We start from the raw sequence: 12,138 nt of genomic DNA, 5'->3' as shown, positions 1-12,138 counted from the left end.
TAGATCTAAGTCACCGTTATTTTTGCTGTATGTGGTATCACAACGGACCTTCGTGTTGTCCAAGTAAGCTATCCTTATCAGGGCAGCTACCACCTAACCTATCCTATCCTAACGCATAGATTTGTTGCTTGGTACGGAGACCTTTTTTGATGTGTTATCTGTAGGTCAAATAAAACTAGGCGTTAATTTACCAACACTCCAAAAAACGTTGCTGGGTTGGGTAGTGTCGGGGAAGTACAATGGCTCAAAAATATCCTCATCCTCGCGGGCATGTTTTCTTTCCTGCGAAGAGCCAATAAATCTACATCTTGAGAAGCTTTGGAAATTGAATGAAATACCGTCACCTTCTACGCTATCTGATGAGCAGGCTAGTTGGGAATCATTTTACATACAAACCGTTTCACGCAGCATCACAGGCCGAGTAATTGTTCGTTTACCCTTTAAAGAAAGTTCACAGTCTCTTGGAAATTCAAGAGAAATAGCTATGCGTAGGTTCATCGCGCTGGAACGTCGATTGGCACGTTCACCAGAAACAAAGGCACAGTACGTTAGTTTTATGCGTGAGTACGAGGAGCTCGGCCATATGACCGCTGTAAAAAACCATAATATCACTGCACCGCATTTTTATATTCCCCACCACTGTGTGCTGAAACCGAATAGCACATCAACAAAGTTGCGGGTGGTGTTTGATGCCTCCTCTGTAACTTCTACACAGAAGTCACTCAACGAAATTTGAATGGTAGGCCCAACTATACAACAGGATCTGTTCACGCTGTTACTAAAATTTCGCATACCTCGCTACGTTATTACTGCGGACATCGTTAAGGTGTATAGACAGATCAGCGTCGACGAACAAGACCGGTGCATTCAATATATTTTATGGCGTTACTCAGAGCACGAAAATGTGGCCACATATCAACTCAATACTGTAACATATGGCACAGCAACTGCTTCATATCTTGCGGTAAGAAGTTTGAACTACTTAGCAGACATCTACACTAGTCAATTTCCCTTGGGTGCAGAAGGAATCAAATCGTCTTTCTACGTCGACGACTTCTTGTGTGGAGCCAATACTTTAGAAGAACCATCACAAATAAAATTTGGAGTTACTACTATTTTAGAAGAGGGCGGCATGAAGCTCGCTAAATGGCACTCGAATGTTGAGTCATTCGTAGATGACCAAACAATGAAAGAGCTCAACATCAACGATGCTCAAATAACCAACGCACTTGGCATTATTTGGGACCAACATAATGACATTTTTTTATTTTCGTTTTTGTCCAGGGTTCCAAAGTCGGAAAAGTCGACAAAACGCAATATATTGTCATTAGCATCGTCGCTTTTCGATCCTCTCGGTCTCCTTGCTCCGCTGGTTGTTACAGCGGAAATCATCTTACAAGAGTTATGGTAACTCAAGCTAAATTGGGACGAATCGTTGCCCCAAAATCTCCATTGTGCTTGGCAAAACTTGCTCAAAGAATTCTCTTCGTTGTCATTATTGCAGGTCCCGCGCTATTGTTTACAAACTACTGTTTTGTCAGCTCAGCTTCACGGTTTTTGCGATTCTTCCATTCGCGATAACAGCCAAATCTCGTATCGCTCCAACAGAGAAAATATCGCTACCAAAGCTTGAACTCTGTGGAGCGCAATTGCTCGCACAACTAATTTCAAGGGTCAGACATATATTCGTTAATCAAGATTTGGTAGTTTACTTATAGACTGATTCGCAAATTGTCTTACATTGGCTACGTATGCATTCCTCCACTTTATCAACCTTCGTTGGCAACCATGTATCTGAGATACAAGAGTTAACTAGTAATTGCCATTGGAGACACGTACCGACGCAACATAATCCTGCAGACATTGTGTCCAGGGGCTGCACAGTATCAGAGCTCCAAAAATCTATATGGTACTCGGGACCACCATTTTTAAAACGTTGCTCAGAATTTTGGCCTGAAAACTCGCAATCCTGCCCTGACATGGATGAAATCATCAAAGAAAAACGCAAGGCTATATTTTTCGGCGCTGAGAAGTCGAATTACATCATTGAAAGTATCGCAAAATATAGCTCGCATATGACTGGTGTACGTATCATTGCATGGATGTTCCGGTTTTATAGAAAAACCACTAAAAACAAGCAAAAATATATCGACAAATTTATCACCGCAAGAAATTGAAACCGCGCTTTGGTCCATAATTTGGAATATTCAATAACAATATTTTTCAGAAGATATATTTCGCGCTAAGAAAGGCAAACCAGCTGAAAATTCGCTCAAATTTCTAAATCCGTTCATGAGCGACACTTTTGGCTTTAACTTGCTTAAAGTGGGCGGCCGACTCGAATTGACAGCTCTGCCACACACACAGCGACATCCTGTACTATTACCAAGCAAATGTCACTTTGTTGAAATGCGCCATTTACACATTACAAATTTTCATGCCGGACCCAAAGCTTTAGTTGCTCTCATTTGCCTAGGGTTTTGGGTCATCAATGCTAGAGATGCTGCTCGTCGGGTTGTTCGGTCGTGCATACACTGTGTGAGATATCGTCCAAAGCTGCTGCAACAAATGATGGGAAACCTCTCCGTCGTAAGGCTCACGCCCTGCCGACCCTTCTCTCGATGTGCTGTTGACTTTTGCGGGCCTGTTAGCACGTATCTAAGAATTAGAGGGAAAACTCCATACAAAACGTACATATCTATATTTGTCTGTCTTTGGTCAAAGGCAGTACATATCGAAGTAATCTCAGACTTGTCAACAGACGCATTCATTGCAGCGCTTAAACGAATGATAGGCAGAAGAGGTTTGCCAACCGACATATTTTGTGACAATGCCACAAACTTCGTTGGCGCTGATCGTAAACGTAGTGAGCTGAAGCAATTTTATTCGATCCTAACACAAAAAACAAAATTACACATTTTTGCTCAAACGAATTTATAAACTTCAACTTCATTCCTCCCAGAGCACCACACTTTGGCGGCCTATGGGAAGCCGCAGTAAAATCAGCGAAAGGGCACCTAAACCGAACGCTGGGTAATGCGCGTCTTGCATATGAGGAACTGACAACGGCAGTTATAGAGATAGAAGCCATTCTCAGTTCCAGGCCACTCACGCCACTTTCCAGCGACCCAAATGATTACGAGGCTCTAACGCCTGCTCACTTCATAATTGGCAGCTCATTAAAGGCAATCCCGGAGCGAAATGAGGAAACAAATAAAGAGCTACACAACATAGACCGATGGAAGCGCATTAGCGCAGTTAAGCACCACTTTTGGCGACAGTGGTCGCGCGAATATATATGCGAACTGCATTCGCGCAATATATGGGTTCGTGATCAACCAAACGTTCACGTTCACACATAATGTGCCTCCGCAGCGTTGGATAACAGGCAGATTCGTAGCTGCCATTCCCGGCAAGGACAAGCGCGTTCGAGTAGTTGATGTGCAGACATCTAATGGCATAATAAGGCGTCCCATCCACAAAATTGCATTGCTTCCTGCTCTTCTTTCAACGGGGGCGGGATGTTGGGTCACCCTAATATATATACGTAGTATACATACTGTAACGAATTTGCTTGCAAATCCTCTTATTTGCAATCCTCTGCTAAGTTCGAATCACTAAACTGTTGAATAAATAACTCCAATTTGTAATAATGCAAAATGGCCTTTATTAAAGTACTTCACAATAACAAACTGTGCAACGAATAGCTTGCTTAATAACCACACTGATTGATAGCTCAATGAAACTCTACTATAATATACTATATATAACACTGCTATTGCTCGCTAGATATCGTCTTAATCAAACTACTTGACAACTCAAATCAAACTGAATTACATTTTACTCGCTTGTGCCGCTTTTATAGTTTACGCTGCATACATCTAAGCTCTTCTATTTCCAGAACTTACCAACTATATTCGTGTGTGTATAGTTCTCATATAGTTTCTACTTGTTTACAATTGTCTACTTTTTAGCGCTTCTCAGTTGTACATATGTGAGTTTGTAGTTTACAGTCTCCCGCACACACATAAGCGTATAAGTAAATTCATCTGTGTGTGACATCTCATCTCTCGCTGCCTTGTATGTAAATGTTGCTCGTCGGAATGTGTACATATGTGTAGACGCAATTATTGATTCGTTTATGTAGATACATAATGATTGAATTATTGATGTGAATTCACGTCACTGCTTAGCATCGGCCTGGAGATGGCAGCACTCCTTAGTTTTGCTAATATTCGTAACAATGCCCTCCACCTAAGTCTGATCGTCCCGATCAGACAAATCTCCCAATCTAAACGCCGCTAGCATCTCCAAATGTACCACCCTTCTAATCCGTGGTTTCCCAGTGGTTTGTATGCGGTAGATGGTATCACTGATCTTCTTCACAACTTTGTACGGGCCTTCCCAATTACACTGCAATTTCGGGGACAAACCTTTTTTACGTTGTGGGTTGTATAACAGCACCAAATCTCCATTCCGGAAGCCTTCCGAATTATTTTCCCTGTCGTACCTGTGTTCCATCTTACTACTCATTATTCTGGATCGTTCTCTCGCACTCTGTTGCTTGGCCAATGAAGAACTACTTTGTAGAGCTTGTTCTTGACGGATTGGCTTCACATACTCAGTATCGTTCCGACGTTTCCCAACAAAAGTGCGCGCTGGCTTGAAACCATTCTTGCATTCTTTCTGAAAAATTCTTTCAGCCATTTTAGTGCGTCCATTAGGGTTTGTTGATGCCGGTCTTTTCCTCGCAGGTACTTTTAATTTCGCTTTATTTGGCTCATTCGATCCATCAACTTTTGCTCGATCTACTTTCCTTGACTTTCGTGGTCTCTGTCGAATCTCCTCCACCAGCACTCGCTTACTGCTGAACCCTTTTTCCAAACTGAAGTTAAGTGGCACATCTTGGTTCTCATAATGCATCACCCTTCTCTGCATATCGATCTTGATGTCATGGTCAACCAAGAAATCCACTCCCAATATAACTTCATCAACGATCTCCGCCACAACGAATTTGTGTAGAACCATGACCTTCCCAATTAGGACTTCACATATTTCTTCTCCCTGGACTGGGTTATATTCGCCTGTGACCGTACGCAACCTCGCTCCAGGTAATGACTTTACTCTCTTGTAGACCAAATCAGATCGAATCAAGGAATGAGATGCGCCCGTATCTACAGTCAGTACACGCTCCTTGCCATCCACATTCCCTCTGATGGTAAGACTGCTTGATTTCCTTCCAATTTGCGACACAGATATCACAGGACATTCAATAGCCGGGGCAAGTTTTCGTTCTTTATCTCTTACTCGCTCTTGCTCATCTCCTCCAGCTTTGCGTTTACGGCCACCCACATTGTTGGAACTATTAGGACCAAGATCGCAATGACGTGCAATGTGACCTGGGTTACCGCACTTGAAACATTTCATAACTCCGGCATTTTTCTGTTGTGATCCCTTCAGAGCTTCCAAAATTGTATCTACCCACTCCGGCCTTTCTACTTCCACAAGATGAGCTTTGTATGCTGGTTTACTCAATAATGACGCTGTTTCCTGAGTCAATGCATGGGGTACCGTTTTAGAAAATGTTTGCTTTGGGTTCGCGTATGTGGCTCGCTTCGTTTCGACGTCCCGTATGCCATTTATAAAGCTCTGAATCTTCACTCTTTCCGTGTATTCCACGGGTGCATCCGCATTTGCAAGGTGAGCCAATCTTTCAATGTCCGAAGCAAACTCCTGCAAAGTCTCGTTAGCTTTTTTGGTAGCGGTTTTGCAATTCTATTTGAAATATCTGTTTCCTGTGTTCGCTTCCGTATCGCCGTTCTACAGCAGCCATCAATGCGTCATAACTGTTCCGTTCGTACTCTGGAATAGTCTGTAAGATTTCCGCGGCAGGCCCTTTCAGTGCCACGAACAGAGCTGCAACTTTATCTTCAGCATTCCATTGGTTCACTGCTGCGGTCTTCTCAAACTGTAGCTTAAAGACCTGAAAAGGAACAGAACCGTCAAAGGATGGTGTCTTTACCTTTGGATTACTAGTTGAAACTGCTGGGCGATTTAGGTGCAACTGCTCGATACGTCCTCTCAAAGCATCCACCTCGGCCTCGAGTTTTTCTTCAAACTGTAAAATTTTTGTATCTTGCGCCTCCAACTTCGAGGAAATACGTCCTTCTTGCTCTTCCAGTTGAGCAGAGATCTGCGATGATATCTGTGCTGAAATTTGAGCCGACATTTCGGATATCCGTGCCTCTTGTGCTTCCATCTTCGATGTAATCTGTGTCGACATTTCTGACATACGCGTTTCTTGTGCTTCAATCTTCGATGTTATTCGTGTCTCTTGGGATTCCATCTGTGATGACATATATGTTTTCTGTTCTTCTAGTTGAGATGACATATACGTTTTCTGTTCTTCTAGTTGTGATGACATGTTGGTGAATATTTGTGATAACATTTCTGTTATACGTGCCTCTTGCGCTTCCATCTTGGATGTTACTGTCGATGTTTGAGCAGTTATTGCAGCCAATATGATGTTCAAGTCTGTGCTGGTAATTGTCTGCGATGTTTCGTTTTTCTCTTCAATTTTTGTTGTTGTCTCGTCCCCATCAGGATAAAAGACATACTCGTCCACATCAGTTCCTTCTGCTTCCATTGCCTCTCGTAGCCGTGCCTGAAGTTCAAGTTTAACGCCGCTTGTATTCAATCCACGGCTCTCCAACTCCTTCTTTAGTTGCTGGATCTTCAATTCACTGAACTTTGCCATGTCCTTGTTTTCCTCTGGAATTTATTCAACAATTCCTCTTCTGACACCAATTGTAACGAATTTGCTTGCAAATCCTCTTATTTGCAATCCTCTGCTAAGTTCGAATCACTAAACTGTTGAATAAATAACTCCAATTTGTAATAATGCAAAATGGCCTTTATTAAAGTACTTCACAATAACAAACTGTGCAACGAATAGCTTGCTTAATAACCACACTGATTGATAGCTCAATGAAACTCTACTATTCAAAATAACACTGCTATTGCTCGCTAGATATCGTCTTAATCAAACTACTTGACAACTCAAATCAAACTGAATTACATTTTACTCGCTTGTGCCGCTTTTATAGTTTACGCTGCATACATCTAAGCTCTTCTATTTCCAGAACTTACGAACTATATTCGTGTGTGTATAGTTCTCATATAGTTTCTACTTGTTTACAATTGTCTACTTTTTAGCGCTTCTCAGATGTTCATATGTGAGTTTGTAGTTTACAGTCTCCCGCACACACATAAGCGTATAAGTAAATTCATCTGTGTGTGACATCTCATCTCTCGCTGCCTTGTATGTAAATGTTGCTCGTCGGAATGTGTACATATCTGTAGACGCAATTATTGATTCGTTTATGCAGATACATAATGAATGAATTATTGATGTGAATTCACGTCACTGCTTAGCATCGGCCTGGAGATGGCAGCACTCCTTAGTTTTGCTAATATTCGTAACAATACATTATTCTCTTCTATGTACTTATCATGACTATTTTTTATGTACAAAAACTAATTAGTGTAAACCATACATTTTTGCTCTCTTTATAAACACATATCCTATTCTGCATTTCATGAATTCAATAAAAGTTAGTACTTGTATAGCAATCGAGCGGTGGCATTCTTATTTATGTTCGGTGAAAAGGGTGCTAAGTGAGTGCAAGTGAACTGTTAAAAGGCATTAGAACACAACCTCCAATACATATCATTGCAGCAACAACAACTTAAGCTGCAAAGTCAAAAAAAGGCTTTTGACTATTCAGTGACTCTAGAATTTGTTTGTACGATATGGGTACCAAACAAAAGGTGATAATAAGTATTTTAAAAGGGAGTGGGCCTTAGTTCGATAGGTGGAGATATCGCCATAAAGGTGGCCCAGGGGTGACTCTATAATGTGTTTGTACGATATGGGTATCAAATTAAAGGTATTAATGAGGGTTTTAAAAGGGAGTGGTGGTAGTTGTATATGCGAAAACGTTTTCGAGGTATCGACCAAAATGTGGACCAGGGTGACCCAGAACATCATCTGTCGGGCACCGCTAATTTATTTATATACGTAATACCACGAACAGTTATCCTTCCAAAATTCCAAGAGCTTTTGATTTCGCCCTTCAAAACTTTTTCATTTTCTTCTACTTAATATGGTCGGTGTCAACCCATTTTACAAACTTTTTTTCTAAAGTTATATTTTGCGTCAATAGACCAATCCAATTACCATGTTTCATCCCTTTTTTCGTATTTGGTATATTATTGTGGCATTTGTTTTTCATTTTTAGTAATTTTCGATATCGAAAAAGTGGGCGTGATCATAGTCGGATTTCGGCCATTTTTTACACCAATACAAAGTGAGTTCAGATAAATACGTGAACTGAGTTTAGTAAAATATATCGATTTTTGCTCAAGTTATCGTGTTAACGGCCGAGCGGAAGGACAGACGGACGACTGTGTATAAAAACTGGGCGTGGCTTCAACCGATTTCGCACTTTTTCACAGAAAACAGTTATCGTCCTAGAATCTAAGCCTCTACCAAATTTCGCAAGGATTGGTAATGTTTTGTTCGACATATGGCATTAAAAGTAGACAAATTAAATGAAAAAGGGCGGAGCCACGCCAATTTTGAAAATGTCTTTTATTTTTGTATTTTGTTGCACCATATCATTACTGGGGTTGAATGTTGGCATATTTTACATACATACTGTAAAGATATTAAATTTTCTTTTAAAATCTGACTTTAAAAAAATTTTTTTTTCTAAAAGTGGGCGTGGTCGTTCTCCGATTTTGCTAATTTTTATTAAGCATACATATAGTAATAAGAGTAACGTTCCTGCCAAATTTCATCATGATACCTTCAACGACTGCCAAATTACAGCTTGCAAAACTTTTAAATTACCTTCTTTTAAAAGTGGGCGGTGCCACGCCCACTGTCCAAAATTTTACTAGTTTTCTATTCTGCGTCATAAGTTCAACTAACGTACCAAGTTTCATCGCTTTATCCGTATTTGGTAAAGAATTATCGCACTTTTTCGATTTTTCGAAATTTTCGATATCGAAAAAGTGGGCGTGGTTATAGTCCGATATCGTTCATTTTAAATCTGAGATGAGTGCCCAGAAACCTACATGCCAAATTTCATTCAGATACCTCAAAATTTACTCAAGTTATCGTGTTAACGGACGGACGGACGGACATGGCTCAATCGAATTTTTTTTCGATACTGATGATTTTGATATATGGAAGTCTATATCTATCTCGATTCCTTTATACCTGTACAACCAACCGTTATCCAATCAAAGTTAATATACACTGTAAGCTCTGCTGAACTGAGTATAAAACAAGTAAGGAAGGCTAAGTTCGGGTGTAACCGAACATTACACACTCAGTTGAGAGCTGTGGAGACAAAGTAAGGGAAAATCACCATGTTGTAAAAAGAACCTAGGGTAACCCTGGAATGTGTTTGTATGACATGTGTATCAAATGGAAGGTATTAAAGAGTATTTTAAGAGGAAGTGGACCATAGTTCTATAGATGGACGCCATTTAGGGATATCGCCATAAAAGTGGACCAGGCCTGACTCTAGAATTTATTTTGTACGATATGGGTATCAAATGAAAGGTATTAATGAGTATTTTAAAAGGGCGTGGGCCTAAGTTCTATAGATGGACGCCGTTTCGAGAGATCGCCATAAAGATGGATCAGGGGTGACTCTAGAATTTGTTTGTACGATATGAGTATCAAATGAAAGGTGTTAATGAGTATTTTAAGAGGGCGTGGGCCTTAGTTCTATATGTGCACGCCTTTTCGAGATATCGCCATAAAGGTGGACCAGGGGTGACTCTAGAATTGGTTTGTACTATATGGGTATCAAATGAAAGGAAGTGGGCCTTAGTTCTATAGGTGGACACCTTTTCGGAATATCGTTATAAAGTGGACCAGGGTTGACTTTAGAATGCGTTTGTACAATATGGGTATCAAACGAAAGGTGCTAATAAGTGTTTTAAAACGGAGTGGGCCTTAGTTCTATAGGTGGACGCCTTTTCGGAATATCGTTATAAAAATGGACCAGGGGTGACTCTAGAATGCGTTTGTACAATATGGATATCAAATGAAAGGTGTTAATGTGTATTTTAAAAGGGCGTGGGCCTTAGTTCTATAGGTGGACGCCTTTTCGAGATATCGCCATAAAGGTGGACCAGGGGTGACCCTAGAATTTGTTTGTACGATATGGGTATCAAATGCAAGGTGTTAATGAGTATTTTAAAAGGGCGTGGTCCTTAGTTCTATATGTGGACGCCTTTTCGAAATATCGCCATAAAGGTGGACTAGGGGTGACCTTAGAATTTGTTTGTACTATATGGGTATCAAACGAAAGGTGTTAATGAGTATTTTGAAAGGGAGTGGGCCTTAGTTCTATATGTGGACGCCTTTTCGGAATATCGTTATAAAAGTGGACCAGGGTTGACTCTAGAATGCGTTTGTATAATATGGGTATCAAATGAAAGGCATTAATGAGTATTTTAAAAGGGCGTGGGCCTTAGTTCTATAGGTGGACGCCTTTTCGAGATATCGCCATAAAGGTTGACCAGGGGTGACTCTAGAATTTGTTTGTACGATATGGGTATCAAATGAAAGGTGTTAATGAGTATTTTAAAAAGGAGTGGGCCTTAGTTCTATATGTGGACGCCTTTTCGAGATATCGCCATAAACGTGGACCAGGGTGACTCTAGAATGCGTTTGTATAATATGGGTATGAAATGAAAGGTGTTAATGAGTATTTTAAAAGGGCGTGGGCCTTAGTTCTATAAGTGTTCGCCTTTTCGAAATATTGCCATAAAGGTGGACCAGGGGTGACTCTAGAATTTGTTTGTACGATATGGGTATCAAATGAAAGGTGTTAATGAGAATTTTAAAAAGGAGTGGGCCTTAGTTCTATATGTGGACGCCTTTTCGAGATATCGCCATAAACGTGGACCAGGGGTGACTCTAGAATTTGTTTGCACTATATGGGTATCAAATGAAAGGTGTTAATGAATATTTTAAAAGGGCGTGGGCCTTAGTTTTATAGGTGGATGCCTTTTCGAGATATCGCCATAAACGTGGACCAGGGGTGACTCTAGGATTTGTTTGCACTATATGGGTATGAAATGAAAGGTGTTAATGAGTATTTTAAAAGGGCGTGGGCCTTAGTTCTATAAGTGTTCGCCTTTTCGAAATATTGCCATAAAGGTGGACCAGGGGTGACTCTAGAATTTGTTTGTACGATATGGGTATCAAATGAAAGATGTTAATGAGTACTTTAAAAAGGAATGGGCCTTAGTTCTATATGTGGACGCCTGTTTTTTCGAGATATCGACCAAAATGTGGACCAGGGTAATCCAGAACATCATCTGTCGCGTACCGCTAATTTATTTATATATGTAATACCACGAACAGTATTCCTTCCAAGATTCCAAGGGCTTTTGATTTCGCCCTGCAAAACTTTTTCATTTTCTTCTACTTAATATGGTAGGTGTCACACCCATTTTACCAAGTTTTTTTCTAAAGTATATTTTGCGTCAAATGACCAATACAATTACCATGTTTCATCCCTTTTTTCATATTTGGTATATAATTATGGCAATTTTTCATTTTTCGTAATTTTCGATATCGAAAAAGTGTTCGTGGTCATAGTCGGATTTCGGCCATTTTTTACACCAATACAAAGTGAGTTCAGATAAGTACGTCAACTGAGTTTAGTAAAGATATATCGATTTTTGCTTAAGTTATCGTGTTAACGGCCGAGCGGAAGGACAGACGGCCGACTGTGTATAAAAACTGGGCGTGGCTTCAACCGATTTCACCCTTTTTCACAGAAAACAGTTATCGTCCTAGAATCTAACCCTCTACCAAATTTCGCAAGGATTGGTAAATTTTTGTTCGACTTATGGCATTAAAAGTATCCTAGAAAAATTAAATGAAAAAGGGCGGAGCCACGCTCATTTTGAAATTTCCTTTTAATTTTGTATTTTGTTGCACCATATCATTACTGGAGTTTAATGTTGACATAATTTACTTTAATACTGTAAAGATATTAACTTTTCTTTTAAAATTTGAATTAAAAAAAAATTTTTTTAAAAAGT

General features: G+C 40.1%; 1 protein-coding gene across 1 annotated transcript in view; it reads right to left on the bottom strand.

Annotated features, from left to right (window-relative positions):
- The window catches only part of LOC137250549 (uncharacterized), a 119,472-nt gene that overhangs the window by 93,476 nt on the left and 13,858 nt on the right, over positions 1-12,138 (bottom strand). The window lies entirely within an intron of this gene.

The sequence above is a fragment of the Eurosta solidaginis genome, chromosome 1 (genome assembly GCF_040869045.1).
Source record: "Eurosta solidaginis isolate ZX-2024a chromosome 1, ASM4086904v1, whole genome shotgun sequence".
NCBI classification, from domain to species: Eukaryota; Metazoa; Arthropoda; class Insecta; order Diptera; family Tephritidae; genus Eurosta; species Eurosta solidaginis.
This window is presented reverse-complemented; position numbering and strand designations above follow the sequence as displayed.